General features: G+C 52.8%; 1 protein-coding gene across 1 annotated transcript in view; it reads left to right on the top strand.

Moving 5' to 3' along the window:
• Positions 1–412: 412 nt before the first annotated feature.
• The window catches only part of TSNARE1 (t-SNARE domain containing 1), a 79,551-nt gene continuing 55,563 nt past the window's right edge, over positions 413–24,400 (top strand). The window contains exon 1 of the mRNA XM_061171739.1: positions 413–555. The gene's annotated coding sequence lies outside the window, so the exon portion shown is untranslated. The remainder of the gene's footprint in view (positions 556–24,400) is intronic.

The raw sequence follows: 24,400 nt of genomic DNA, 5'->3' as shown, positions 1-24,400 counted from the left end.
CCGCACGGCCACTGCGCCGCCGCGGCTCTGCCTCTCAGACCCGTGAGATCCGGTCGGGCCTCTGAGGCGGGGACCGCGCACTCCGCGTCTGTCACCCCCGTTCCACAGATGGGGGGACTGAGGCTCGGGGGTGCGAGTGAGCCGGCCACCTACAGGCCCGGGAAGGCGGCGGAAACGGCCTGACCCAGCCCGGCAGGCCGGGACGGCGCATTCTCGGTGGCCCTCGAGGGCCCCGGCCCTGGGTACCCGCGGGTGCTCCCGCCGGGCGCGGGTTTCTGGCCCAGCCAGCCGCCGTCCCAGGCCGTTTCCGCCGCCCGCGCGGGGCACTCTGGGACTTGTAGTCCCCGGTCTCACCCCGTCCGCAGCCCGTCCGCGGCTCGGCGGCCATTGGCTGGCGCGAGGCGTCGGGGCCGACGGGACGGACGGGGGGCGGCCTCGCGGCCCTCGCCGGCGCGAGAGGGGCCGTCACGTGATGTTTGGGTGCCGGCTCCGCCCCCCGTACCGCCCCTCCCGCCGAGAGCGCACGGAGCGCGCCCGCGAGCCAGCGAGGCCCAGGTGAGGCAGCGGCGCGCGGTGGCGCCGGGCCGGCCGGGGTGGGCCGGCGGGGGTAGGCTGGCTCGGCTGGGAGGGCGCGAGGCCGGAGGCGGAGGCGGCGGAGGCCGGGGCCGGGAGGGGCGCGCGGGGCCCGGGGTGGTCGGGGGCGGGGTGGGGCGGGGCCCGCGCGGTGGGAGGGCCTCCGGGAGGGGCGGGACCGCCATGGGAGGGGCGGGGCCTAGGGGGCGGGGTCGTGGGAGGGGCAGGGTCTCGGGGGCGGAGCGCTCGCACCGAGGCCCGGGTGCCCACCTGTTGGGCGCCAGGGACGCTGCTCATCGCCAGCGAGCGGGAGGCAGCCCTTGAGGGAGAGCCGGACACGATGCGCCTCTCCTCTGCTCCTTTCTGCCTTTCCTCTACGTTTGGCTTAAAACGTGCCTCTGGGGCACGGAGGGCAGGGGCCCTCCCGCCCGTCCAGCTTCCAGGTGACTCTGATCTGTGCTGCCCCCGCGGAAGCCCTCCAGAGGCTTCCTGTGGGGAGACTCACGTTTCACTCCTCCTTTGCCCTCTGGGCTCTTTGTGCGCCGTCCAGTGTGGCGGCCACTAGCCAGCGCGGCGCAGGCATGGAACACTGCGGTCATGGCAGAAAATTCTGTGGGTCGAGCTGCTGGACTAGATGGGCCTGCTGCCATTGCAGCCACACCTGGCGCCTTCCTCACCCACCCTCTTCCTGCCCTTGTCTTAGTTCCTGGTGGGATGGCAGCTCACCATCTTTCCGGCGGGTCATAGCCCACTTTCCTGACCGCCCTCTCTTACCAGTACCCTGGTTCAGGTCCTTTCTCTTTTCCTTCCCAGCACTTCATGTTTTGTCACTGTCGCTTGTTTGCTTGTTTTCCGCTTTATCTTGGGTCCCCAGGAGGCAGGGATTGGGATTGTTCCTCACTATAGCCCCAGGGTGGACAGAGTGTCAGGTGAGGTCCAGGTGAAGTTTGTCAGTATTGGAGTACTTCAGCCTATTAAAATGGTACTTCTGAGTGGTCAACCTCATATGTTGTAGGTCCTCGGTAGAAACCCGGTGCAGCCTGCCCAGGATAGTGCAGGAGCCCAGTTGTGACTGCAGTGGCTGTGGGAGAGTGGCAGTCCGAGAAGGCTTCCTGGAGGGGGTGGAGCTTCCTGGGCCACGTGCACATTTCTCTCCTCCTTTGTTTGCTCTGACTGTATGCAGGCTACCTTCTCCGGGCCGCTCCTCTGCAGGGCCCTGAGGTGGGCACCTAGACACGGGCACTGACGTCTAGGGGTTTGGGGGCTCATGGGCAGACGGGAGTCCGTAAGTCTCCTCCTGCAAGGTGAAGGTTGGGACCCTGTTCCTGCCTGCTGCTCCAGCCACATCTTCCACCACTTGCTTCATGTGCCCTGCCAGTGCACAAGCCCTTGTTTCCTGCACAGCCCATGTCTTTTGTCATGTCTGTGCCTTCCACTTGGAGTGCCTTGTACTCCGGTTCTCGTTGGACGTCTTCCTGTCCCCTTCCTCCCCTGGGTCGGTTCACCCACGTTTATGACCATGGCTCACAGCACACAGCACCCTTCTGTGTTACTGAGAGTTTCGTTGCTCTCTGACTAGTGTTTGGGAGAAACAGACTGTTGGCCAAGGCTTAGATTTTTTTTTAACGTGCACAGGCATATCTGTGGCTGCTGGGTTTGTTTTGATTGTGTTATTTGCTACAAATGGAATTTAACCTGGGTGGCTCAGTCCAGCCGTAATTCTTTCTGTTGTTTGAATTGTGGTCTGTGCCATGTCAGCAATGACGGACTTGCTGGGCTGTGAAGGTAGGCCGCCTCTCGGATTCCTCTGTTTTCTGCCAGGACATTCAGCACCGCGTGGCTGCTAAGTGTTTGCTGGATCCCTGAATGGAGGAGTGGGTGACAGAAGACTCAAGTGCAGGGAGAATGAACAGCGGCAGACCCGAGGGAGGCAGGTGAGGCCCGGATTGGGTGCTGATCCCAGGAGGGCCAGCCTGTGCCACGCTGCGAGTCGCTTGAAGAGCACCCGAGACAGGGCTGTGGGGAGCAGGGACCAGGGGTCTGAGGTCTGGGGTCTGGGGTCTGGGCCGGATCACACGAGGGGCCTATGGCTAGAGGTGTGCACCCCCTCCCAGCCCGCAGAGTCCAGGCTGTCGGCCCCTGGGCTCAGTATCCTGTGGCTGGGTCCACGATGGTGGTAGCAGTGCCGTGGACCTTTCCCCGGAGTGATTGCTGGCGGGGGAGAGCGGGGTCTTCCCGGGAACCGGCGCGGCAGGCTGCTCACGGTCCCAGCAGCCCTGCGCTCCTGCCTCCCGGAGAGGGCAGCCTGCCCCGAGGTGGACGCAGGAGAGCAGGCCAGGCAGTCGTGCTGACCCTGTGAGCTCCCAGCTCGGAGCTCCCAGTCAATAAAGTTTTATTGTTTTCTTTACGTGGGTTGATGGAAGACTGTCTTGTTTTCTGCCTCTTGATGTCCCCCGAGCGAAGGCTGGGGACCCAGCCCTGACTGCGTCAGCATCCTGGTACGAACAGTGAAGTCCCGCGGACACAGCGTGGCTGAGTCTCAGCTGTGGGGTCCTGAGCCACGCTGCTCATTAGCACGTCCCCGCCCTCTATCCTTTCTGATCCCGCAGCCACCGGGAGGTGGTGGCATCCGCGCCATCGCAGAGACACAGGCACTGAAGCTGTGGGAGGGGCTGTGGAGTCAGGGAGTGCCTGGGAGGCTGGTGCAGCTGCCCCTCTTCTGAGCAGCCCTCCGGCTCCAGAGTGCCCTCTGGCCTGCGTTTGAGGTGGATGAGCGGGAACACAGGAGAACTGGCCATCGTCACCCTCTTTGTATCATCATCGTGATAGTCAGCACCGTTTATGGACCTAGCACCTGCTAGGTTCCTCATATTCCTAAGATCAGGACGCTTCCCAGGGCTGAGTAACTTACCCGGAGTCACAGGCCCGTAAGTGAGCGGCCAGGATTTGCCTCCAGCACTCTGGCTCCAGAGCCCGCTCACCGCTCTGCTGCCCCACCCGCCCAGCCTTCCTGCTCTGCTGCTTCGTGGGAGGACCAGATCGGAAGATGCCACCGCCCCAGAGGATGCTTTTTGAGTTGGAGAACGTCTTTGGTAGTGGTGATGATTATACTAATAAAGACTTAATCCTGACTTTCCCTCCACATTGAACTGATGTTCTAAAGGAGGGGTCGCGGCTGGGCTGGAACTTGGAATTCTTGTTCCCAGTGTGGCCGGATGAAAGGGGGTTAGAGTGAGCCCACCATGGGCCGTGGCTGCTCTCTGGGACCTGTGGAAAGGAGTCAGGTCCTTAGGGCTTTGGGACCAGGTGCCATGCTCGGGCACCTGTCTGTCCACATCTGTCCTACTGTTGCCCGAGCCAGACCCTGGATGTGGACGCGGGGTCACAGGCTGCGCCTGCACCAACTAGGAAGCTGGATGTTAGGGGTGTGGGGTGGTGGGGAAGGAGGGGGGTGGGATGTTGTCTGGGGAAGATGGGGGGCAGGCACCCCGGGGGATGGCAGGGGCATCAGAGCTCTGTTCAGGGAGTCGACGCCAGACAGAGCCGGCCGGGGGCAGCCCCCCCCCGCCTTCCGCCCCAGACACCTCTGGCTGGCTGCCCTCCACCGGGAGCCATAATCTATTCCTGCCAAGTATTTGGAAAGGGACACAGTTTTACACCGGCAGCCCGGAATCAATCTCTCCCACGTGAACACGGCACAACAGCCCCCTTCCCGGGCCTGGCTGCCCTCTCAGCACAGGCTTTCAGTGGCGGTGCCAACGAGGAGCTGGATCCCTGCCTCGGGTCTGCCCTCCTTCCCCGCTATGGCCTCACCCACAGCCAGGGTGCTAATGAGCCTGGGCAGGTGGGAGGCGGGCCTGGGCTTGGGAGCTGAGTCGGTCCTGTGTCTTCCGGGTCCAGGGTCCGGAAAGCCTTCAGTCACAGGGCGGACGTTCTGGCTGGTCCGCAGCCTCCAGCCTGGACCCCGTAATTCCTCTCTCAGTGTCCTGGCTCTTCTTGCCCGGGGGCCGCTCTGGCTTGTTTCCCCGGCTGACATCTCTCAGGGCGCCCATCTGCAGCATCAGGCCGCCTCCGCACTTGGCCTCTGCAGCTCTCACAGTGTGACCTGAATGTCTTTCCAGCCTCTGGTCAACCTGCTGGGCCGATTTCTCGGCTGCCCAAGCCTGCCCTCTGGGGTCAGCTTGGCTGCCCCTCTGGCTGGAATGGCTGGGCGCCAGGGCCCCCGGGGATGTCCTCCGACCGGTCAAGGCTCAGGTCTGCGCTGCCGTGTGGAAGCCTGGCCCGTCCTCGGGGGCCTGGCACAAGGCAGGGCAGGGGCTGCAGACTGATGGAAAGCCTTGTGTGGCTGCTTCCTCGTTTCCTTGTGGTCATTTGTTTGGTGTCGGGCTCCCCATGTGCTCTCCAGGGCCAGGACCCTGTCAGTCTCTGTGGCACCAGCACAGGAAGAGCACACAGTAGGTGCTCGATAAATGCTCATGTAAGCACAAGCTAGCTATTGGAAAGGGCTATTTCTCAGCTCTGTCAGCTGGTTTCTGGGCACCTGCTGTGCCGGGGGCCACCCGCATCTCCAGGTGGGCCAGCCGTGAGCAGGTGCTTCACACGTGCGCCCCGGCTCCTCAGAGCAGAAGGGAGACGGCAGCTTGCAGAGGGCGGGTTATAGCTTGCAGGGGGTGGAGCTGTGTGGGGATGAGTCTTCCAGGGCCCTGCAGGTGGGTGGCACGTGGAACATGCTGTAGGGACCCTGAGGAGTGTGGCCGCAGCTCCGAGTGGAGGGTGTGGTGGTTTTAGTGCCACTGGTCAGAGCAGGGAAGCGGGGCAGTCATTTCCTCTTAGACCTCAGAAGGTGATGCCAGTTTTCCCAAGGCCACGAAGTGCAGAGCAGGCCGGGCGTAGGACCTGGCGTGTCCAGCCCTAGAACCTGGGCTTTCTCACTCTGCCCCACAGCGTTACCGACCCAGGGTTGTGGAGAGCTGCTGGACCAGTGGCTTGAGGGGGTCCCCAGAACTGGAGGGGCTCTAGTCACCCCAGCTGGCAGCATCCTCTTCCTTTAGCCAGAGCAGCTCCGATCTCATCCATTTCACCTGGACCTTCTGAGGATGATTGTGTTTGAAAAAAGGATTCTGTAGCTGGGAAAAGCTCTAAAGCTGGTTCAGCCCTCATTTTACACCTGGGGAGGCAGGGGCCAGAGCTGCCTGCTGCTGTGGGATGCAGCCTTGCCCTGCCTCTTCCGTCTGGCAGCGTGTGCCGCTGCCCACCTGCAGGAGGGGTTGGAGGCCCGTGAAGGGGGGGGGCCCACAGGCAGCAGGCGGGGTTCTCTCTTATGGGCCAGGAGGGCCAGCTGGGCAGGAGTGAAGTCAGGCAGCAGGTGCAGGCACAGATGTGATTGGATGGACAGAAGTCTTAATGGTGTAGGGTAGGTCTTGCTGCGGTAACAAGTATCCCCCAGGTGCCAGCAGCTTAAAACCACAAAGTCAGCTTTGTGCCTTGGTAAAGACACCCTTCCTCGCTGGGCTTCCCCTTTTCCTTGAAGGATTGCCCTGTGCTCAGAGAGAGGTCGGGCCCTGCGGGGTCACCTCTCTTGTGGCCCCCATGTCGCAGGAGGCAGGCACTCGGGAAGCAGATCAGGCTGGATATGTCCTCTGCTCTGGCCACTTGGTGACCTCGGGCATGGAGATTGACAGCCCAGTGTCTTTTGTTTTTGTTTTTTTAATTATTAAACTTTATATTTTGAGACATTGTGTGTTCACATGTACAACTGTAAGAACTGATTCTGAGCCTTCCTGTGTACCTTTACCCAGTTTCCCCAAAGGTAGCATCTCACAGAGTTGTAGCACCATGTCACACCCAGGATACCAGCAATGGATGCAGTCAAAATACAGGCTGTTGCTGTCATGTGGTTGTGCTTTTGTAGCCACACCCACCTCTCTGCTACCTTCACCCTCCTGAACTCCTGGGAAGCCCCAGCTGTCCTCCTTTGTTCTTATGTCATTTCAAGAATGTTATACATAAAGCGGAAACTAACACACCATTGTAAAGCAATTATACTCCAATAAAGATGTTAAAAAAAATTAAAAAAATAAAAGAATGTTATACAAATAGAATCATACAGTATGTAGCCCTTGGGGACTGGCTCTTTTCATCTGGTATAATTCCCTGGAGATTTCTCAAGGTTGTCACATGTACCTGTAGTTTGTTTGTTTTGATCACTGAGTCCTGTTGCATGGTGTGAATGGACCACGGTTTAACTGTTCCAGTGCTCTTGCACTTTTTGAATAGTGTATATCGTTCAAAAGTAGAAACATATGAGGAATCATACAGTAGAAAGTTAAAAGTCTTCCCATCCCAGCCGGCCCGGTCCTTGTCTCCACATGTGACTCTGCTCTTGGTCTCTTATCTATCCTTCCAGATACGTAAGAATGCGATTATCTACCAAATACAAATCTACACTTTGATATTTTTCCTTTTTCTGTCACAAGTCATGTTACAGATTTCTTCTCCACCTTGGTTTTTATTTTTTCCCCCACTAACCAAAATGTCCTGGAGGTCTTCCTATATCAGTACAGAGAGCTTCTCTTTTTCTTGTTGAGAACTGCAGAATATTTCGAGCATAGGTATGTCAGAATCGATTTAATATAGTCTGCTGGTAGAAATTTAGGTTATTTTCAGTCTTTGTCTATTACAGAATGAATGACCTCTTCGTATGTCATTTGATGCATGTATGTAGGATGTACGCTCTGAGTGCAAGTGCTGGGTCAGAAGACTCAGACTTTCCTCATTAGGACACACCCTGCCAGCCCCCCTCCAAAGGGGAGGCACCGGTCCACATACCCATGGAAAGCTGTCAGCGCCCGTCCCCCAGCTGCTCCCACGCTGAGTATGATCAGGCTTCAGAGGGGGGACACATCTGCATTTCCTTTATGATGAATGAGTTTGGTATTTTTTTATATATCAAAGAGCCATTTGTGTTTTAGTTGTGAGCTTTCTGTTCCTTGACATTGTTCATGTTTTAAAAACTGCGTTGTTGATTTTTTTCCCTGTAGATTATGGAGATGAGTTATTTGAATGTCAGATGAATTCAGGGCATTTGCTGCTGTCTTTTGTTGTCCTTACTGTTTTGCCATGTAGCAGCTTTCGTGTAGTCAGATCCGTCAACTTTCACATGTGGTGTTTGGATTTTGAGTCGTAGTTAACGAAGGCTTCTTTTCTTCAAGTTTAAAAAGAAGTCCTATGTTTTCTTCTTGTTTTCGTTGATTTCCTGTGTTTTCTTCTCATTTTTGTTGATTTCCTTTTAAAGTTTTTATTCATTTGTCTTTTATCCTGGTGTATGGTGTGAGGTACAAGTCTGACCTTAATTTTTTCCCAGATGGTCTACTAGTAGTCCTGTCCGAGTTATTAAAGAATCCATTTCTTCCCCCACCTGTTTTAGGTTCTAGCTTAGTCATGCCCTAACTTGCCATTTGTATTTAAATTTTAAAATGATGTATTTATCCTGATAACAGCCCTTCACGTGAGACCTACCCCGTTCGCAGATTTAAGCGTGCAGTACAGTACTGCATGCACAGTACAAGTACCGCGTGCTGTTGACCAGGTGCAGTGTCGCCCACACATGCTCTGGAGCCACATCGTCTTGCTTCTGCATGTTAATTAGCAGCTCTGCATCTCCCCTGCCCCAGCCCCTGGCAACCACCGTTCCACTTGGTAGTTCTTTGAACTGGACTGTTTTATAGATCTCTCGTATAGGCGGAGTCATGCAGTGTCTGTACTTCTGTGACTGGCTGATTTCACTTTGCATAATGTCCTCAAGGTCCATCCGTGTTGTCACACCCTGCAGAATTTCCTTCTTTTTAAAGGCTGAATAATATCCCTTATATGGATATGCTACATCTCCTTTACCTATTCATCTGCAGACAGATAACTTCTGTTGTTTCTATATCTTGGCTGTTGTGAATAACACTGCAGTGAACATGGGGCGCAGAGTCACTTGGAGATCCTGATTTTAATTCTTTGGAATAGTCGGGGTTTCGTACGTAGCAGAGCAGCTCCCTCGCTGCGATCTATTGAAAGTCAGCCCTCGACACAAGGGTTTATAAAAAAAAAAAAAAAGAAAAAAGAAAAAAACAATTCTTTGGAATAAATGCTCAGAAGTGGTATTGCTGGATCATATGGTAGTTCTGTTTTTAATTTTTTTTTTTTTTTTAATTTTTTTAAATTTTTTTTTTTTAATGCTATTCTTGTCCGCTTACATTCTTTTTATGTATGTATGTATGTATGGCTGTGTTGGGTCTTCGTTTCTGTGCGAGGGCTTTCTCCAGTTGCGGCAAGCGGGGGCCACTCTTCATCGTGGTGCGCGGGCCTCTCACTATCGCGGCCTCTCTTGTTGCGGAGCACAGGCTCCAGACGCGCAGGCTCAGTAGTTGTGGCTCACGGGCCGAGTTGCTCCGCGGCATGTGGGATCTTCCCAGACCAGGGCTCGAACCCGCGTCCCCTGCATTGGCAGGCAGACTCTCAACCACTGTGCCACCAGGGAAGCCCCTGTTTTTAATTTTTGAGGAAGCTTCATACTGTTTTCCATAGCGGCTGTGCCGTTTCGTGTTCCCACCGTCAGTGTACAGGGTTCCAGTTTCTCCATATCCTCGTCAGCGCTTATTCTCTCTCTCTTTTCTTTTTTTTTTGATAATAGCCATTCTGACAGGTGTGAGGTGACGTCTCATTGTGGTTTCGATTGTGGTTTCTCTGATGATTACTTACGTTGAACATCTTTTCATGTACCTCTTGGCCATTGGTATGTCTTTTTTGGAAACATGTCTATTCAAGTCCTTAGCCCGTTTTATAATTGGGTAATTTATTAGTTTTCTTAAACTATTGAATTGTAGGAGTTCCTTATATGATTTGCAGATTAACCCCTTATAAGATACACACAGTCGTATACGTAGGATGGTTCATCTTAACGATTTTACAGTTTTTTTGACTTTTCACGGTGCGAAAGTGATACACATTCAGTAGAAACCATGATTCGAATTTTGAATTTTGATCTTTTCCTGGACCAGAGATGTGGGGTGGATACTCTTGTGATGCTGGGCAGTGGCAACCACAGCTCCCCGTCAGCCCCAGCGTCACGAGGGTGAACAGCTGGTGCCCAGACAGCTATTCTGTATTCAATTTCAGTACAGTGTTCAATCAATTACATGAGATAGTCCACACTTTAGTGTAAAATAGGCTTTGTGCTAGATGGTTTTGCCCACTTGTAGGCTAATGTGAGTGTTCTGAGCACGTTTCAAGAAGGCCAGGCTGAGCTGTGACCTTCGGTAGGTTCAGTGTTTTAAATGCATTTTCGACTTACCTTCAGTTTACCATGGGTTTATCAGGGTGCAACCCCATTGTGAGGCGAGGAAGATCTTCTTCCACTCCGTAGGTGCCTTTTCACTCGATGATTACTTCCTTTGCTTTGCAGCAGCTTTCTAGTTTGATGTAGTCCCACTTAGCTGTTTTTTGTTTCTGTTATTTTGTGCTTTTGGCATCATATCCATGAAATCATTGCCAAAACCAGTGTTGTGAACCTTTCCCCCTGTGCTTTCTTCTAGGAGTTTTACAGTTTGGGTCTTCTGTTTTAAGTCCTTCATTGATTTTGAGTTGACTTGTGTGCGTGGTGTAAGATAGGGTCCAAGTTCATTCTCCTGCAGGTTCAGCTTCAGTTTCCTGGCATCATTTGTTGCGGAGACTGTCCTCTCCCTGCTGTGTGTTCTTGGCACCCTTGGCAGATCCAGTGACTGTGTGTTGATTTATTTCTGGGCTCTCTATTCTGTGCCATTGGGCTGTGTGTTCGTCTTATGCCAGTAGCATACTGTTTCAATGACTGTCACTTTGTGGTATATGTTGAAATCAGGATGGGTGATGCATCCAGCTTTATTGTTCTTTCTCAAGATTGATTACGTTTGTTTGCCTGTAAGCTGTTCCATTGTCCATGTGTACAGTTGTAACCTCTATTTTAATTTTTAAGGCCTTATACTGTGTTTCGGTATATCAAAGAACTTATTGCTCTTTTGTCGTAATTTTTTTGCCTATTCTAAATTATCTTTACATGTGAACTTTGAATTAGCTTGTCTGTTCTTTACTCAGTCCCCCCCACCAAACACACACATACACACACTCGCATCCCTAAAACCTGATTGGTTTTGGGTTGGAATTGTGTTACATGTACAAACTAACTTAGGGAGAGCGACATCTTTATGACATTGAATCTTCCTCCTTAAGAATGTGCTGTAGGGCTTCCCTGTTGGCTCAGTGGTTAAGAATCCACCTGCCAATGAAGGGGACACGGGTTCGAGCCCTGGTCGGGGAAGATCCCACATGCCGTGGAGCAACTAAGCCTGTGCGCCACAATTACTGAGCCTGCACTCTAGAGCCCGTGAGCCACAATTACTGAGCCCACGTGCCACAACTACTGAAGCCCGTGCGCCTAGAGCCTGTGCTCCGCAACAAGAGAAGCCACCGCAATGAGAAGCCTGCGCACCGCAGTGAAGAGTAGCCCCCGCTCACCGCAACTAGAGAAAGCCCGCACACAGCAACGAAGACCCAATGCAGCCAAAAATAAATAAGTAAAATAAATAAATAAATAAATAAAATTATTAAAAAAAAAAAAAAAAAAGAATGTGCTGTACTTTCCCAATTGCTTAGGTCTCTTTTTCTGTAATGTTTTCAAGTTTATTTGCAGGAATTTTATCCTTTTAAATGTGATGGTTAGGAGTCTTTTCTTCTGTATTATCCTCTGTTTGTATATACATGTATGAATACTCTTGATTTCTTCATATGAGTTTGTCCCATGCTACCTTGCTGAATTCTGTTTTTTTAATTGGGTTGGCCAAAAAGTTCATTCGGGTTTTTCTGTAAGCTGTTACGAAAACCCGAACAAACGTTTTGGCCAACCCAATAGTTAATTACCTTGAGTTCTCCAGGTATCTGATCATAGCAGCGGCAAATAGTGATATTTAACCTTCCCCTTTCCAGTTTTTATATCCCAGTTTCCTTCTGTTACCTAACTGCGTCGACTCATCCTTCAGTGTCCCCGGGGAGCTGGTGGGGGCCACCTCTCTTGAGCGCCCCTGGTGTTTCCCCGTGGGGCAGATGTGGGTTTGGAATGAGATACGTGCCTTCCACGTGTCAAGGAAGAGCTTGTCCTGCCCATTTTACTGAGGGTCCCATTTTTAAAAATCAAGAATTGTTGTCGAATTTTGTCAGTTTCTTTAAAAAAAATAATTCTCTATGGGATGATCATACGACTTTCCTCCTTAGATATAGTAATATGATGAATTACACTAATGGGAGTTGCTAACAGCGAGACATTCTTGAGTTCCTAGAATGCCCTTCACGTGGTCTGATGTGGGATTCCTTTAAGGTGCTGCTGGATACTTTGTGCTGTTTAATTTAGCATCTGTATTGCTCTTCATAAGTAGGCTTGGTCTGTCATTTTGTTTTTGGTGTGTACTTTCTTCTAGGTTTTGATATCAGGGTCGCATCTGCTTCATAAAAATAAACGTTTTCTTTCTGATGCATTTCTAGAGTAGTTTAATAGCGTTGAAATACCTGGTCTTTAAAGTGTTGGTAGACTTTGTGAAACTATTGGGACCCGGTGCTCTTCTGTTAGTTTTGTTTTTGTTTTGAGGAAGAAAATCCTGTAAATTTTTTCTTTCTTTTTTGGGGGTCAGTTTTAGAAATTATATTTTCCTAGAAAATTATCAGTTTCGTCCAGGTTGTCAGATTTATTCATGTAGACTTGAGTATAATTATCTTTCACTCTTCTCTTAATTTTCTTGGTTTCTGTGATTATTTCCATCTTATTTGTTCCTGTTTTTTCTTGGTTGGATTGGCTAGTTGTTTCCATTTTATGGTTTTTCTTTTTCTTCAAAGATTCACCTTTTGGGTATTTTAAAAAATTCATTGTCCTTTTTTTCCCTGCTTCTTAATGCATCCCTTTTTGCTTATAGTTAAGAATTTCTTTTGCTTTCTCTCAGTTTATCTTATCATCCTTTTCCCTGGGTGTTTAGATGCTTGATTAACTTGTTTCTGTTCTTTTCAAAAAAGTGTTTAATATTTAAAGGCTGTTCCTTCAGTTCTGATAGTATGTGTTTTCCTTATCAGTGCTGTCTGGAAGTGCTATAATTTTGGTTGGTAGTCTCTTCTTTGGTCCAAGAGCTGTTGAGGAGCAAGTCTTAAAAGCATCTTTTGATTTCTTGGTTTTGTTGTTATTCTGGTTTTAATTGCATTTTGATCAGAGAATGTTGACTATTCTCTTTTGAACCTTTTGGGTTTTATGTGGTTTTTCTTGTGGTTCTACCATGGAGTCAGTTTTCACCATTGTTCCACAGGCACTTGAAAAGGAGATCTGTTCTCTCTTTTGGGTGAACAGCAGTTGATGTGTGTGTCAGTCAGTTTCACCACCTGATCGTGTCGTGGGTCACATAGGTCTTAGTTTTTGTCCGCCTGCTCTGTCGTGGACTGAGAGAAGTGAATTGCGGTCCTGCCGTAGGTCTGTTTCTGCCCCTGTCTCCTGTGTCTCCTGTGACTGCTGGCGGCTGTGGTACAACTATCATTTTTACTCTGAATCGCGTCTTTGTTTCGTCTCCGTGCTGCCTGACTTCGGGATCACGGTGCGCTGCCCTCCCTCTTTGTTTGCCTGGCGCGCCTTCTCCATCCTTCTGCCCGTCACCTCCTGCGTTCCTTTGTGGGTGTCTCTTCCATAAGCATGAGGTTGGATTTGCTTTGTGATCCAATCTGAGAATCTTTTTTTCTTTGACTAGAGAAGTGAAACTCAGTGCCGTTAACTGACGGCCAGCCGGCTGTCTCGGGCCCGTTGTGCTCAGCACCGCGGACAGCTCCTAGGGCGGGGCCTCCATCCCCGCAGCCCATCCTGCCAAAGGACACCTCCTCCCTGCAGGCCTTGGGGCGGGGCTGGAGGCCCAGGGCTGCCCTCGGGTCTGAGCCACTGGCCTGCCCTGGCATCAATACCAGCGGGTTGGTGGGCAGTCAAGGGAGGGGCTGCAGGGTGTTACTGTGGGTTTGGGGGTGAGGGCAAGCTCTCCTTTCCCCAGGGGCCTCTCCAGCTGGGTCTGCATGTTCAGGTCCGGGGCAAAGAGCGTGGGCTTTGGGGGTCCAGCCCACGCCTCCTGCCTTTCACTCTGGGCAGTGACACTTGTGGTTTACCTCTGCCATCTGTAGAAAGGGGGACCCCCCCATCTTCCTGCTGCCACTCCGTCTCCTGCAGGAGGGGTCTTGCCCTCCTCATTAAAGCAGCAGACAGCAAGCTGTCCACCAGTCCCTGCCTCCTTGGCATCACTTCATCCTGTCCTCTGCGAGGGAGGAGGTGGCGATGACCTGGGGGGTGGCAGTGGGGCCGGTGGCTCATAGGAGGACAGGGCTGCTGCCGAGGGTTGGCCTGGCGATGCTGCCACTGGGGGGACGGTACCGAGGGGTGGGGATGGCAGTGGAGGTTTCCCAGTGGTCAGGGTGGTGTGGTGACACTGTCCGGTCGCGCTGCTCCTGGCGGGGCGGCGTGCTGTGACGGTGAGACTGGGATGCAGCTGCACTCTGGACGCTTAGGCGGTGACGGTGGCTCAGAAGAAGGCCCAGATCTCAGCGCACTAAGCCCCCCGTCTCCCCGCTCCCTCTGCACGGGGCTTCCCCTCGGTGCCCCCAGTGTTACGGCACCGGCTGCTTTCCGTAGCGGTAGTCAGTATGCGCCTGTCTCTGCCTGGGTGAGGGTGAGGTTGAGGGTGGGCGAGGCAGGGAGAAGGAGCTCTGGGTGTGGGGGTCATGAAGCCTGTGCCCTTAGGATAGAGGTTTCAGGTTTGTGCCTACCCCCTTTCCCTGTGACCGGTGGGCTCAGCAGTGCCCTCAGCCAGCCTGTTCTCAGGACGTGGCAGGTGCATGGCAGCCCCTCCGCCCTGTGGCTCCTCACGGAGGGCCGGGGGAGGGTCCTGGGGCTTCTGCTGTCGCGTCGGATGACCGTGGGCATCCCTGCCGTGCTGGCCGCCATTGGGAGAGCTGGGCTGTGACGCCCAGTCTGCTACTGCTCTGACGGGACCACGGCCACGTGGGGGGGGGACAGCACTGGCTTTGCCCAGAGACAGACCTGGGTCTGGTTCCCACCTTGGCCTCGGATCAGCTGGGCTTCCCGGGCAAGCTCCTCACCTCTCTGAGCCTCAGTGTCCGATCCATGAAGTGTGACAGCAAAGGTTCCTTCCCCACAGTTAAGTGGTGACCACGGGCTGTGCGTCCAGGGCCTGCTGGGTAGCTTGTCCCTGGGAAGCCGGGCTGTCTGGTGAAGTGGGCTGGCTTCCCTCCTAAGTGGGCCGTGCCCAAGAGAATGGGGCCTCCAGCTCCGGCTTAGACCGTGATCCTCCTCCGCCCCACGGCCCGGGAAGTCTAGGGGTCTGAAGGCGAGTGTGAGTCCTGGCCGTGTGCAGCTGTGCTGTGGGCCCCCGCCCTTGTGACTCAGACACAGTCTTCTTGCTCCTTGGCTGCCACCATCCTGGGAGAGGGCCTGGCTGACGGGCAGGCAGCAGGGCGGTGGGCAGAGCTAGGCCCTGAAGCCGGGCCTCCCGTGGCATTTCCGGGTAGGGGTGGTGTGGCAGGTGGGACGGGGGAAGGGCATGAGTGGCTGGCATCCCAACCGCCCTTTGGTGCTGTCAGCGATCCTGCTTCTCCGTGGCTGTTCTGGGCGTCATTCTCGGGGTGCCTGGGGCGCCTGGCTGGCGCTCTGTCTGACGAGGAGTCCAAGTTGCTATAGCAACCACCGCATGCCACTGCAGCCCCTGGCCCCTCCTCTGCCTTTGCGCACACAGGCACCCGTGCGAGGGGCCCTTGGGGTCTGGCCCAGGTGCGTGCGTGGGCAGAGGCGGCCCGAGCCAGGCTCTGTGCCTCAGGGTCCCCTGTTGGGGTGGTGGCGCATGGCTAGCACACGGCTGGAGCGCCGAACACGCCTGGTGCTTTTGAAGCGCTTACGTGTCTTAACTCACTGACTCCCGAGCCACTGGAGAAGTAGGTCTGTGGCAGCTGTCTCCTTGTTGCTGGCGCAGGGAGGCGGGAGGCTGCATTCTCATCCATGTTCTCTTAGCTGGGAGGTGAGGGGTCAGGGTATCCCAGGGTGCGGGCTGGTGTGTGGCCAGGGTCAGGGGTCACCACGTGCCCTGGCCCGACCCAACTGCGACCGAATCAGGGGTCAGGCTGGGTCCCTCCCGGGCTGGGCTCTGGCCGGGGATGAGGTCTCCTCAGTGGACTGGACAGGTCTTCAGCCTCCACCAAGCTGCAGAAGTTCACAGAATGACCCTAAACCAAATGGGGTGTGTCCACTTGCCGAGGCCGGCCGGGCAGGACGTGGACGCGTCGCTCACTCCCGACCGTGTGCTCTGCAGGTGTGGGCTGCCTCAGGTGGTTGCCCCGGGCAGCTCCCAGGGCACCAGGTGGCCCGTGTGGGGTGTTGGTGTGCCGTGGGTCCATCAGCCAGCAAACTACCTGAGGACCTGCTGTGCACTGGTCCACCCCGGGGACCATGGCCAAAATGCAGCCCTGGCCTGGTGGAGTGCCACTCGCTTGGCTGTGCGTCCAGCCCAGCAGCGCTAGCATGTTTGCTTGCTGGGTTAAGTGACCACACGTATTTCTCCTGATTGTAAAAGTGACGTGTATGCCTGGCCAAGAGCTTGGGGGGCCCCTGGCTCACACCCCAAGCACGCCCTGGGTCCCGAGCGCAGTGCATCCGCCCACAGCCTCCGGTGACCCGCCACCAGCCACCGTGCTCTGAGCAGCTTTGTAATCGCTGTGGGATGTGATTCACACACCGTACAGCTTACCCGTTACAGAGTACAGTTTAGGGATTTTTAACCCATTTGCGATGTTGTGCAACCATTACCACTGTCTAATTCCAGAACTTTTCCACACCCGCACAGGAACCCCGTAGCCATGGCGGTCACTCCCCATTCCCACCTCTGATTCCCCCCGGCAGCCCGGGCCACATCCTGTCTCTGTGGATTTGTGTGTTCTGACGTCTCACGTGGATGGGGTCTGGCACCTCGTACTCCTCTGTGGTGGCTGCCTCTGCCCCGCACTGTGTTTTCAAGGCCCTGGTGATGCGTTTCCTTCCAGTCTTTGGTCCGTGCATGTGTGCCGTGGGTCTGGGATGTGATCCCTGGAAGTTCCTCGTGCCTCTTCCCACTGTCGCGTGAACGCGATCACTGGGGGCTTCTCGTGCTCGACACGAGGATCCTGCGAGTCCTGCGTGGGTCGCTCGTGTCAGCAGCCTGAGCGGACGGAGGACCCCGGCGTGTCCCTGCTCCCGTTGGTGTGCGTCTGGGCTACTTTCAGGCTGGGTGATGATGACCAGGTGCCCAGGAGTGGGGCGGCCCTGGCGGAGGTAGATGTGTCTTCATGAGAATCCGCTGAGCAGTTCTCCTGAGTGGTGGTTCCTCCGTCCCCGTGGCCAGGACACGCACTCCTCAGGGTAACTGTGTGTCCTGTGTTTTTAGCATCATTTTTCACCTTAGCGTCGTGTGTGAGCATTTTCTGCCCACAACTGAGTATATACTTTTAACACTATTTAAGGTCACTTCATCACACTCTATTTAGATACCTAACGTGATGTATTTAATTGTTTATTGCTGGCTGTTTTGGTTGTTCCTAGCTTTCTGTTTTTTATTTTGTAATGTTTCTGGCTTCTGAGTGCTTCCTGTCTGGCTCCTTGGAGCAGAGCTCTTGGGGTGCAGGGTGTGGTGCCTTCTGCAGATGGGTTTGCAGGGGCCGGTGCTGCCCTGCCTCTGCACTCCCCCGGGGCCACCAGCCCCGATCCCTCCACAGTGGACCCCGGCTGCATGGGGGTGCGCTCTCGGGTGGGCGCCCACTCCTGGTGCGCTGTGATTTGGGGTTTCGTCTTTTCACTAAGCCCGGCGCCTCCCTGGGGGCAGGGGACCGGGTGTTTGGCTCTGCCGGACGCTGGGCGCCCCGCAGGTTCTGTCCTGTGTGGGTTTGTCTAGCTGAACAGTCTGATTGGGGGGGGCGAGCCGTGGGGACCTTCTTCGCAGGGTCCCCCCGCCCCACCCCGAGGGCAGGACACCGAGGTGGGGCTGGGTCCCTCCCTCCGCTGCCCGGCCTCTCCCTGCCGCACTGGTTCTGTCTGCATCTCAGTGTCTCTCCCCCATTTCAAACGGTTTTCATTTGGGAGAACCCTCCAGGGGCCTGTAATTCATGGATTTCCCGCTTCTAAAGTGATGTGCTTGGAAGCCAAGTCCCCACTGAATGAACTTTAGTGTTTAATTTCCCTGCATTTTGTAACTAACATCTCGAGAAGACCTGCTCCTTCGCACATTCAGAGGAGGCCAAGGGGGCTCTTTCCTTTTGCTTTTTCATCACGTGGGGTTGTGTTCCTCCCTCCTTTCCCATCTATGTCGAGGCCTCCCTCTGTCTCACATTCTTTTTTTTTGGTCTCACATTCTTGCATCTCTGTCCTTGCCAGGAGGGGTCTCGGTCCCTGCTGGGCTCCGGCAGCCATGGGCTCAGGCCAGGTTCTTGGGCTCTGGAGTCCCAGCCCAGCAGGTAGCTGGTGGGTCCCTGGGGGTGGTTCTCTGCCAGGGCCGTCCTCGGCTCTGCCCAGCCTCCCCTTGCCACCCTGTGGTCAGGAGCCCGGGCCTGGGCACACCCTGGCGTGGTCGGGAGGTCACCCCCTCTGAGCCGGGGTCAGTGCTCGTCTGCAGTGTGGTGGTCTTGGGGTCCCCTACTCTCGGGGTCCCCCACCTCTCACAGCCCAGGCTCCCGCAGTGGCCTGGGGCAGGTCCTGGGGGTTGCGGCCGAGGGATGGTGCAGGCAGGAGGCCTGAGGCCGCCCTGGGCCTCCTTCCTGGAGGATGGCAGGGCTGACTTGTCTTCAGTGCCTGTGTCCTGGTTTCTCAGACAAGCTGGGGGTGAAGCATGGGGGCAGAATCAGGTTGTCACAGCCTCCCTCGTGGGTGGGGTGTTTGTCCTGTCTCCCGTGTGTGTGAACTCGGCCGGGCCAGGCGTTGGCTCACAGGGCCTTTAAGACCGCCCAGCTGTCTTTTGAAGGTGCCTGCGCCTGGCCTGAGCCAGCTCCCGTGGCCCTGGGTCTGCGCCCTGCGGCTCCTTCAAAGACCAGATGGTTTTCTTCCCCAGGGAGTTGTGCTCAGCTCCCAGCCTGGTCCGCGTGCCCCCTGCCCAGTCCTGGGGGCCTGCCCTACCCCCACCTTTTTTCTGGGGGTAGACACACACAGAGGTGTCCCAGAGAGCTTGGGGTCTCAGCAGACTGGCGAGGGAGGGGAGTGCTGGGGCATTGCTGCGGTCGGGATGGGGAGGTGGCCTGGAGGAGCAGAGGAAGGATCCAGAAGCAGGTGCAGGGCTTGGCTAGGACCCGGAAGAGGCCGCATGGCCTTGGTGAGCATGTGTCCCTTTGACCCCTGGGTGCTGGGGCAGGAAACGGCAGGGACGGACGGGAGCATTGGTTCTGGGGCCTTTTGCACACACAGCTCCCTTACCCCTGCACCCCTTGGGGGGCCGGTGCTGTGGTCGGGCCCAGTTCATGGAGGAGGAGACCAGGTGAGGGGAGCTTCCATGAGGCAGTGGCCACATGTGCCAGTCTCTTCGTTCACAGCATTTGATTTTGAGTCCTACTTAGGAAACTTTCCCTGCATGCAGGTTGAAGAGGAGCGCTTCTTTTCTCAGATACTTTGTTTTATCCTTTACTTGGATAGCCATGATCTCTTTAGCATATGTTCTTTTTATTGTGTTAGGCATGAACCACTTTTTTTCCACGTGGCTAACCAGATGTCCCAGCACCATTTATTAAAACGTTCTCCTTTGATTTGAGGTGCTGCATTTATTCTATCCTAAACATCCATACATATGCGGGTCTAATTTTAGACTTACTTTCTTATTCCATTGGTTTGTTGGTGTTTTCCTGCCTGGTTTTAATTATAGAGACTTTCTAGCATTTGTTATGATAGCTTTGTTGAGATGTAACTCACGTACCTTGCAGTTCACCCTTCTGACGTGTACGGTCCAGTGGTTTTCAGTATCTACACAGAGTTGAACGTCCATCACCCTAGATGAAGCCCCACACCCATTAGCAGTCACTCCCCTGCCCCCCCCCCCCCCAACCCCCCGCCCAAGCCTCTAGCAACCACCTGTCTGTGTGCTGTTTCCGTGGATCTGCCTGTCCTGGGCATTTCACAGAAATGGGATCGTGCGTGCGTGACCTCTGTGTCCGGCTCCGCTCAGTCAGTGTAACGTTTCCAAGATTCATCTGTGTCGTAGCAGCATCAGCACTTCTTTCTCTGGGATTTTTAAGTCTGGGGGAAGCAGTGCTTTTTATCTGCTTGCTTGTGTAGCGTTTTCTTACATGAACTCCCTCGGCCTGTCTGGCTCTATAAAGATGCTGGTTGGTATTTTTATTGGGGTGGGAGAAGGGACGTCTTTGTGAATAGGGTCGTCCTATCCAAGGACAAGGATGGCTTTCCATGCGATCCTCTCGGCCTTCCATCTTCTGGAGTGTTTTAAAGCTTCCGCTCAGAGGTATTTCCCATTTCACGTTAGCTTCATTCCTTGATGTGTTACTCCGGTGACAGGGGTTTTCCTTACGATTCTGTCCTCTAACTGGGTGTGTGTATGTGAAGACGGTTGCTTTCTGTATGTGAGTTTTATACGCTGCTGCTTTACTCAAGTTTTTACTTCTTGGAATTTGAACCTTGTCTCAGGGTTTCCCATTCACCGTCCTGCCGTTGGCATTGGTCCCACTTCTGTTTCCCACGTCCCGTTGGTCTCGCCTGTTGACCTGTGTTGCCGACGCCTCCAGAGCGGCGCTGGGTGGTGCTGCACGCGCAGGGCACCTCTGCCCTCTCCTGCATCTCTGGGAATTGCTTCCAGTGCTTTCCCTTTAAACAGATGCTTGTTTTAGGATTAAAGGGTGTTTACCATTTTAAGAAAGATTTTGGATTGTTTTCAACAGGAGCTTTGTTGATGCGTCTGTTTTTGGCGTCTGTGGAGAAACTCATAAGCCTTTCCCTTCGGTCTGTTAATGTGGTGTCACGTTAACGGGGTTCCTAATGGTGAACGTGCCCCACATTCCTAGAAAAATAAACAAATCAGGTTTGAATTTTGTTTCTTAGTATCTTATTTAGTGTTTTGGCATCAATATTCATAGCCAATACTGGTTCGTAACTTTCCCGTTTTTTGCACTGTGTTCTTCAGGTTTCCGTATCAATGTTGTACATGTTTCATAAAAGAATCAGGAGGTTCTCCTGCGTCGTCAACACCCTGGAATAATTTATGGAGCTCGGGAGATATTTGGCTTTGGAAATGTGGTGGAATCATTCCCCCTCCCCCCAGCCCCCCACAAAACCATCTGGTCCTGGTATTTTCTGTTGGGTGGTTTTTATGATAACTTTCTATTTCTTTTATCCAAATTTGTCTGTAAGAGCTCTCTGTCTCCAGTGGGTCGCTTTTTTTTTTTTTTTTTTTTGGTGAACTTCGTTTTCCTAAGATATTATCCATCTCGTCCATGTTTTACGATTTATTTGTATAGAGATTTGAAAGTAGAGCCTTAATGATTCCTTAAATTTTTTGTTTCAGTGATTTGCCTCCTTTTTCATTTCTTATATTGTGTATTTGTGGCTTCTTCCCTCTTTTCCTGACTAAGTTAGCTACTGGTTGTTAGTACTTTTTAGAAAACAGGATTTTTTATTTTTTTTAAATAAATTTATTTATTTATTTTTGGCTGTGTTGGGTCTTCGTTTCTGTGCGAGAGCTTTCTCTAGTTGTGGCGAGCGGGGGCCACTCTTCATCGCGGTGCGCGGGCCTCTCACTATCGCGGCCTCTCTTGTAGCGGAGCACAGGCTCCAGACATGCAGGCTCAGTAGTTGTGGCTCACGGGCCTAGTTGCTCCGCGGCATGTGGGATCCTCCCAGACCAGGGCTCGAACCTGTGTCCCCTGCATTGGCAGGCAGATTCTCAACCACTGCGCCACGAGGGAAGCCCCCAGGATTTTGATTTATAAATTAGGTCTATTGTTTTTCTGTTTTCTACCTCATTAATATTATTAACTTTTATTTATATTGCTTTCTTCCTTGTGGTTACTTTTGACTTTTTTTTGCTCTTTTCCAACCTTTTGAGCTAAGAATGAGGTCCATTTGTTTCCTTTTTTTTTTCATGAGAAGTTAAGTGTTCTGACTTTTCGTCTGATCACTGCTTTAAACGTGTTCTGTTGGTTTTCACATGTAGTGTTTTCACTTTTTTTAAAAGAAATTTCTTCATTTTAGTGTTTTTTTTTCCTTTTTCTCCAAGACTTGTCTAATTATTTTTGAAGTGGGAGGAGCTTCTTGGTTTTAGAAGCTATGTCGGACATGTGTGCGTGTTACTGCCTGTGAACTGTGTTACAGCTGATTCTGTAGCTGTGCAGTCTTGGTGCCCAGCCCACGAACACGGCGTGGCCCCTCATTTGTTTATGTTTTCTTTACTTTCTTTTAATATTTTTTTTTTTTTAGTTTTCAGTACGCGTATCTTGCATCTTTCTTAAATTTATTAAAAAAAATACTCTAGTAGAATTTTCATTTTATTTTGAACTTAAAACTCGTGGACATAGTAATTCTAGTTTTAAAGAAAAGTTACCAGATTAACAGAAAGCCTGCCTTTCCACCAGATTCCCCACGTGTGACCGTTTCCCCGTATTTGCTTCATCCCCTTCCCTCTTTGTGTTCGTGTGAACGTCGTGTGTTCTTCTGAACCACTCGGCAAGCTGCAGACGTGATGCTCCTTGATCCCCAAATACATAATCTCTTACATAACTGCAGGGCGGTTATCAAAATCAGGACATTAACACCAGCCTGTACTCTAGCCTAAGGGTCTTACTGGTGTTCACGGGACAGACCTTGTGAGGGATCCCAGTAACCTGTCTTAGCAAAATGAAATCCAGGGTTGTGTGTTGGTTTTGGGGAATGACGTCCCTTTAGCCTCCTTGAACCTGGACGGTTAGTTCCTCTGTCTGTCTTTGTTTCCCGAAACTGACATTGGTGAAGACTGCAGGTCAGTTGTTTTGCAGGCTTTCGCTCAGCTGGGTGTGTCTGATGTCTCCACAGTTGTTTGTTCTTGGCAGGCGGACCTGGAAAGCGCTGCCGTGTCCTCCTCAGCGTGTGGCAGCAGGAGGCACATGACATCTGATATGTCCCCGATGGTGTGATGTAGGTCCTTGGGTTAAGGTGACTGGTCTGCCAGGTTTCTCCTCTACAAGGTCTTTTTCCATTTTTAACTAGTAAGTTTCTTGGGGAAGATACTTTGAGACTGTGTGAATATCCTGTTACTCATGGGACTTTCACCCACTAGCTCTAAGGTCCACTGGACATTCTTGCCTGAATCAATTATGATCATGATGTTGCTAATTCCATCATTCTTTCCCCAGTTGTCAGTGTATAAAGCTATAATAAATAAAAGTTATCTTTTATTACCATTGTCTATTTTTAAAAAATTAATTAATTAATTATTTTTTGGCTGCGTTGGGTCTTCGTTGCTGCGCGCGGGCTTTCTCTAGTTGCGGCGAGCGGGGGCTACTCTTCGTTGCGGTGCGCGGGCTTCTCATTGCGGTGGCTTCTCTTGTTGCGAGCACTGGCTCTAGGCACACGGGCTTCAGTAGTTGTGACTTGTGGGCTCTAGAGCGCAGGCTCAGTAGTTCTGGCGCACGGGCTTAGTTGCTCCATGGCATGTGGGATCTTCCCGGACCAGGGCTTGAACCCGTGTCCCCTGCATTGGCAGGCGGATTCTTAACAACTGTGCCACTAGGGAAGTCCCGCCATTGTCTATTTTCATGCTCAAGTTGTCCCAGATTTGGCCAGTGGAAGCCTTTCAAGCTGGTTCCTGTGTCCTTTTGGGACAGCCCCACCTTGCTTTGAGCACTTCCTTACTCTTTTGTGTAACAGAATATTCTAGGCTTATCTTTTACTTTCTCTGCCCAGTCCTGGAATCAACCATTTCTCCAAGGAATCTTAATTCCTTTTTGTGAAGAATGGTATTTTGTAACCAAGATCTGCGTGCTGGGCGTGTCCGTTGCTCTGGGGCATTACCCCGTCTTAGGGGACAAAGCTGGGAAGAAGATGAACATCACATTCACAGCTGTGTGAACGAGTGGCCTTTGTGCGGCTCTGTGTACCCACTCACATCTCTCTCTTCACTGTCTGTGCACAGTGCAGACTGCATTCACACGCTGCCTGCCAGCTCCAGTGGGCAGGGAGAGTGCTGGCAGGGTACCAGGCAGGTGCGGCAGTTGCTCTTCTCTTCCTCCGCAGCTGTGGGACCACAGTGGGACCGCAGTACCCAGGGCAGAGAGTACTGGGGAGGGCGGGTGGGAGGACTGCAGCCACGGGGCGGGGGTGGGGGGGCTTGTCCTAGACCCCGTCTGTCTCCGTGACTTGGGTGAGTCGGTTTCCCTCCCTGAGTTCAGTTTTCTCTTCTTAAAAATTGGAGTTTGACCCACAGCCAGCATTGTTCTCAATGGTGAAAAACTGAAACCATTTCCACTAAGATCAGGAACAAGACAAGGTTGCCCACTCTCAATGCTATTATTCAACATAGTTTTGGAATTTTTAGCCACAGCAGTCAGAGAAGAAAAAGAAATAAAAGGAATCCAAATCAGAAAAGAAGTAAAACTTTCACTGTTTGCAGATGACATGATACTATACATAGAGAATCCTAAAGATGCTACCAGAAAACTACTAGAGCTAATCAATGAATTTGGTAAAGTAGCAGGATACGAAATTAATGCACAGAAATCTCTTGCATTCCTATACACTAAT

Source organism: Eubalaena glacialis, chromosome 17 (genome assembly GCF_028564815.1).
Source record: "Eubalaena glacialis isolate mEubGla1 chromosome 17, mEubGla1.1.hap2.+ XY, whole genome shotgun sequence".
Taxonomy (NCBI): Eukaryota; Metazoa; Chordata; class Mammalia; order Artiodactyla; family Balaenidae; genus Eubalaena; species Eubalaena glacialis.
This window is presented reverse-complemented; position numbering and strand designations above follow the sequence as displayed.